Genomic DNA, 6,000 nt, shown 5'->3' with positions numbered 1-6,000 from the left:
ATGCCCGCTGTGGGCGACCAAATCTGGAAACTTCTTCTGGCGAAAGGTACCAGAGCTCTTCAGCAAGGGTGGGGTGGGAGGTTGAATAAGAAGGGAGAATCTATTGCCCGCACACCAGTAAGAACACAATGTATTGATTTTTTTTAAGGGGTCAAAACTTTATTCCAAACAATTATTAAACCGCAGGGGATCTAGAAATTTCACCTGCTTAATGATGTGATCATTAATTTCAGCCCCAGAGCAAAATCTGCAAAATCTTAGCCTAAAACTCTGGTTGAGTGATCACACTCTGACTTACAGCAGGGGATCATTGCACATCCTCACCAAGGATGATACCCAGAAGTACGGTTTTCCCATGCAATTCTGGGAAAGGCACCCAGTTTCCTGGGAATTGTAGTATTTTGTAGGGCTGCAATGCCCCCAACGACTATAATTCCATTTCTACAGCCCCACGAAATACTATAATTCCCCAGTAACTCTGTCCCTTTCCCAGGATTTCAGGGGAAGAAATAGTAATAATAAAAACCTGACCGACACTCTGGAGTCATCCTTTGCCAAAGATGACTCTTGGAAGCATGCTTTTAAAGAGATAGAAGCAGAGCCACTTTAAGGAAATAAAAACAGCCCTTCCCTAAATGGAACTTTTCTCTGTCCCAGCTCCAGACCAACATCTGTTGAAAAAACTATAGGACAGTGTTAAGAGCCCCAGGCATTGTGAGACTTAGAACCAGGTGACTGAATTTCTTAACCCTGGAATTTTCTCCAGAGGAGGCACAGCAGTGTTCAGTGTTGCTTCCCAGGACCTTAGGATTGTTAATACGTACTCCATCTTCAGACATAATGTGGAACCCGCAGTTTTGCACCTCTTCCCCCCGCTCTCCATCCACATTCATGCATTTGGGAGAGCACTGCAGAAAGGTGAGGGAGCTGGCTGTGTGGGATTCCTTCTTGAAAGAAGGACAGCCCACACAGTCAATTGGGCCAGAGGGAGGGAGGAGCTTCCATCCTCAATTCTGGCTCCATGGGGCCTAAACTGCAGTCCCAGTGTTCGGATGTAACGCTGGTGCTGCAGCACTGGAGTTACGGGTGGCAAAATTCCATTCTGACCGAAGGTTCAGAGTGGAGTTTCACAAGGGAAACGGCGGGTCCCTTTTCACCTTCAACTTTGCGGAGTGCGGATGTGTGGAAAAGGAAACCGGAGGTGAAGGGACCTCTGGCTTCCTATTACAGCTGAATCTGGCTAACATTTTATTGTCTTTTCCTTTGGTTTACTAGTGCCCTTTCAAACAATTCAGGGAGTCAAAGAAGACACATTTTATTGTTAGTACAAGTTTTGCGCTGCCTCTCCCCCATTGTCAACAGTGTGATAGAGCCATCAGCCCAGCCCAGGGTCCATCTGGTCCATCATTCTGCTTCCAGGATCAGCTGCCACTGCAAGACAGGAAAACAACAGCATTTTCATGTTGTTTGCCCAAGAACCAGGTACTTCAAGATACACTGCTTTGGAACATGGAGGTTCCATCTAGGCAGCTTGGCTAAAAACCTTTTATCGACCTGCTATATGGCCGCTGCTAAGTGAGCCAAGAGGCACCTTTTTAAAGTGGTGATTCTCTTTCTATTTAGCAGGGGGAGAGCAACTGGCCCTCTCCATCCCCAGCACAGCATCCCTCCAGTGGCTTTTGCTGGGGTCTATTTTATGTTCCTTTTTTAAGATTGTGAGCCCTTTGGGGACAAGGAGCAATTTTATTTATTTATATCTATGTAAACCGCTTTGGGAACTTTTGCTGAAAAGCGGTATATACATACTCACCATATATATTTATTTTGTCTGTGGAAACCCAAAATTGACATGTTTTGTTGAAAAGCAGTGTATCCACCGTGGTAGCTAGACCGACCTTCCAAATTTGTCTAATCCAGGGTCTTTCAGAGTTCTGATATTGGAGCAGATGTATATGGATTAAAACTGGAGACACACTTAGCGATTGCATTCAGAAAGATCCATCCGTGTGTGCGTGTGTCACACGAGCAACGAAATGAGGTTAATGGAGCACTTGCTCCGTTAACCTCATTTAAGGGGAGGGATAATTAGGCGGGCTAGCCACCTTGGGGGCTCCGGGCTCACCTGCGGGCCCGGTGGTTCCTACAACCACTTGAAAGTGGGCTAATCTCCCTTAGCCCACTTTCGTGGGAATAGCTTCACGGACAACCTCCAATGCTGTGCTGTTGTCAAGTTAGGCTCCCCAAGCTATCCAACTCACATTTTTATTCTGAGTTGTTCCTGTTTAGCAGATCTACAGATCACCTCTCTCCTTGCTCTTTCTTTCCCCTGCCCCCCCGCCCCACTTTTGGCCCTCTACCGTGACTATTAACATGTTCACATTCATGTTCCGAGGTCCATTGCTTTCACCGGCTCTGGAGACTGCTTGAATGTCAAGCCTGTCGTTAAATGCCCAATAAACTATTGTGCCATTCGGCTGTCTGGCTTCTTTTACCCAGCATTACCATAGAGCCGGCCCAGTCATTACCTCCTGGCAGGTTAATGAGCTCCATCATGCCACCTGGCAGCTAAAGGATGCATGTCAAGGGGAGGGGAGGACCGGGGAGGGGGAGTGTGCGGAATGGGGCTGGGGGACAGAGAGGCTCTCATTAGGACGCCAAAATCCGGGAACAGGTGGAGACATTCCGAGCCAAGCACCAGTTCTGACTTACGGCCCCGGGAAGCCATCTCCGTGGCGCTACTTTATCATTCTGGGAAACTCTCGCTGGGAAACGGAGAAGGGTCACAGAGCAGCAGGGCCGTTTGGATGATAAAATTCTGCAACAAGGCCAACAGCAAATGGGCCGATCCATCTTGCTTATTGCCTCCCCTGCTGTGTGCTAATGGTGCAAACTTTGCCTGGCATGGCCCGATCAGAAATCTCAGCTCCTCTGCCATGAGTGTGGGGTGGGTCACCCTCTCTGGGCCCTCCTGAAGTGCCTCCTCAGTTCAGTGGGGCTTGTGTAGGAACACAATGTGGGGGGTCCTAATAAACAGATTGATGCAAACACTTTCCTCGGCCAGAGCCCATTCCTTCGGATGCAGGCAGTGGTCTGGAAAATTGGTATCACCTTCCAGAGACAAATCAAAACAGTTTCCTCTAGAGAGGTCCTAAGAGTTCATTGTTAATGCCTTTTAAATCCCCACAGCATCACTGGACAGGAGTAAAGGATCCCCTATGCCTGTGCAGCATCTTAATCTGTTAGCGAGGGACCTTTCTTTGTGGCGGCGGGGGGGGGGATATGAGGCTTTTGTGTGCTTCCAAATATGTTCACATGGTGGAGAAGAAATGCTTCAGATGAGATGGCTGTCCTTATTTCGTTGCACTATTGTTTGGCCACTGTCCCCGGTGGCAGGAAACGAACAGTAAAAATTCCCTTTCCGCTGCCCCCCCTCCAGGCTAGGGAAGCCTCCTTTACTTGTAAAGAGAAATCCTATCTGGATTCCCCTTTACATGTATTACCCCCTCGCTGGACCACGAGCTGGCTCAGCTCAATGGCTGGACTGGACCGGGCATGGTTTGGTGGAGTCTGAGCCCAGACCGGAGTGCGTCGGTTCGAATCTGCTCCGGATTCGAACCGAGCTCGCACACCCCTATTATGAGGGGCCTCTGAGTACCAGAAAAAACTGAGTTCCAAGTTTTACACAATTGGTTGGAAAATACCAGAAAAGGAGGGGGGAAAGACCCTGAAACAAACTGGGTAACAGAAGCCAGGCAGTCGAAAAGCATTCAAGCAGCCTCCAGAGCTGGTGAACGCAATGCACTTAGTTCTAGCAATCTGGTGGGACAATTGGTCTGTTGACTTACAGCTTACCTTGAAATTTAGAGCTGTGCATGAAATGAATTTTAAAATTCATCGAATTTGAATCTGGTTTGGAAATTTGAATCAAATTTGAATTGGTTTGACCCTGTTTTGGCACTTTAAAAAAACCAACCAGGGGGCCTGAATGATTTTTAAAAGGTGCACAATGGCTCTCGAATCAAATTCGAACCGAATTCCAAAAATTCGATTCGAATTTGAATTGAATTGCCCCTTTTAAGGGGTGGTTCGATTTGTATTCAAATTGTTTGGATCCAGCCCCACTTACATTCCTCCACTGGCCTCAGCTCACCTGTTGTGGCTGTTGCTGCTGCCACAGGCTGCCCACTCAGCTTGCCAAAGGTTACTCTGGCCGTCACAGGCCGGCTGCCCACCTGGTGGCCTCCACAGCCCCTGCTACACACCACTGTCAGCAGCCACAAGGTGGGATAATGATGTCATCATCTGGTGTCCGTAACAGGTGCTGGGTGGTGACATCATCATACTGCATCATGGCAGCACTGTGTAGAAGGGGCTACGGAGGCCAGGCAACAATCATTGGTGAGCGGGCAGAGGCAGTGAATGGTGGGCCCTCCACTGGGGCCCCTTGGGGCCTGCCAGCCTCTGTTCCCAGAAGACAGTTGAGCACAAGTTGTTTTGCCCTTGCAGGTTGGTTACCTGCTAACCACTTATTAGCTGCTTCCTGGTTATCTGCTACCACACATTACCTGGTTAACTAGTTACCTGCTTACCTGCTTACCTACTAACTACTCATTAGCTGCTACCTTGGTTACCTGCTACCCCTCGTTAGCTGTGGCTGGTTTGTTTATTAGTAGGCTCATTAGCAGGTTGCTTGGTTCATTAGCAGTTCATTAGTTGGTTCGTTAACCAACCACGACCATGATTGGTTCATTAGCAGCCTCTGCGTTAGTAAGGATGTCAGTCAAAACTGGAGATATGGAGACCTGGGGGAAAACAGCCCCCCCACAAGAAAAAACTCCCCCCCTCTGAATACACACACCCACACACCCACACACCCACACACAAACACACACACCGCAGTCCTTTCCTCCCAGTCCTTCGTATCTCTACTCAAAGCCAGGTGGTCTAGAATGCCAAAATCCAGAGAGAAATTTGGAGGAGGAGAATGGCAGAATGCACGGATATCACACCACACATGGCATTACTACATGATATGGGGAGAGAAATGAGGGTTAGTGTGGGGGTGTGTGTTGGGGGCTGTCATGGCATCCACCTCAGCAGTGGCACTGGTTTACAGTAATTGTCACCTTCCTTATTAATACGAATAATAGCCAAGCATTTTCCTAACCACATTTTTGGGGGCTATTTCCCCCCCCCCCATTTCCCTGGGAGATGTAGATTCAACAGAGGACCTGTCGAGGGCAAGCTGAAGTGACTGGCACAGCTCTGTGGGCGCACGCTCTCTGTCTGACTGTCATTCTGGGAGAGGCGAAGGAAGGAATCTGAGACACACATTCATCCTGATGGGGAGCAGATGGGCCTGGTGAGTGCAGCTCGCAGTAATTGTCTGCCTTCCACGGCTCTGCCAGGATGGCCGGGGAGCAGATGGGGCGAGGGAGTGAACCCGAGTCCTCCTCCTCGGAAGGGGTGTAAGAGGGAGACCCTGCTGGGTCCCAGGCACTGCTGGACTGAAGTGCTGAATCGCTAAGGATGGGGCGTCAGGATTCGCATGCAGGCGGTTGATCTCCTGCCAGGAGCTAAATGCACTATGATGTGTAAAGCATTATTAGGCGTGATGGGCATTGTCTTTTCTTTAGCTTACAGCAACCAGATCAGTCTCTGCTGTGGATTGGGACCCAGGTGCAGGGTAGAGTGCTTTCGTGTTTGACCCACTTTGGGCACAAAAAGGAGCTCCCCCTAGCACCAGGATATAGTGGCTGGATCGGGGCCTCTGTGTATTGGGATTACAACAGGGGTCGGATTAAAGACCTCCCCACACCCATTCCCCACCATGGTGGAGTTCCATGAGAAGCCCAGCTCTGACAGCTGCCTACTAAAGAAAGAACGAAACAAGCCAGGGGCTCTCAGGCATGGGAGCCCAGATGCTGTTGAACAACAGGTCCCATCATCACATTATTGTGGCAGGGGATGATGGGAACTGTAGCCCCATCAGGGGGTGGT

At 49.4% G+C, this 6,000-nt stretch overlaps 1 long non-coding RNA gene across 1 annotated transcript in view; it reads right to left on the bottom strand.

Moving 5' to 3' along the window:
• Positions 1 to 1,299: 1,299 nt before the first annotated feature.
• The window catches only part of LOC128338451 (uncharacterized), a 155,258-nt gene continuing 150,557 nt past the window's right edge, over positions 1,300 to 6,000 (bottom strand). The window contains exon 4 of the long non-coding RNA XR_008312631.1: positions 1,300 to 1,431. This is a non-coding gene — a long non-coding RNA (uncharacterized LOC128338451). The remainder of the gene's footprint in view (positions 1,432 to 6,000) is intronic.

This window comes from Hemicordylus capensis, chromosome 16 (genome assembly GCF_027244095.1).
Source record: "Hemicordylus capensis ecotype Gifberg chromosome 16, rHemCap1.1.pri, whole genome shotgun sequence".
Classification (NCBI taxonomy): domain Eukaryota; kingdom Metazoa; phylum Chordata; class Lepidosauria; order Squamata; family Cordylidae; genus Hemicordylus; species Hemicordylus capensis.
Note: the sequence above shows the minus strand (reverse complement) of the source record. Positions and strands in the feature narration are given on the sequence as shown.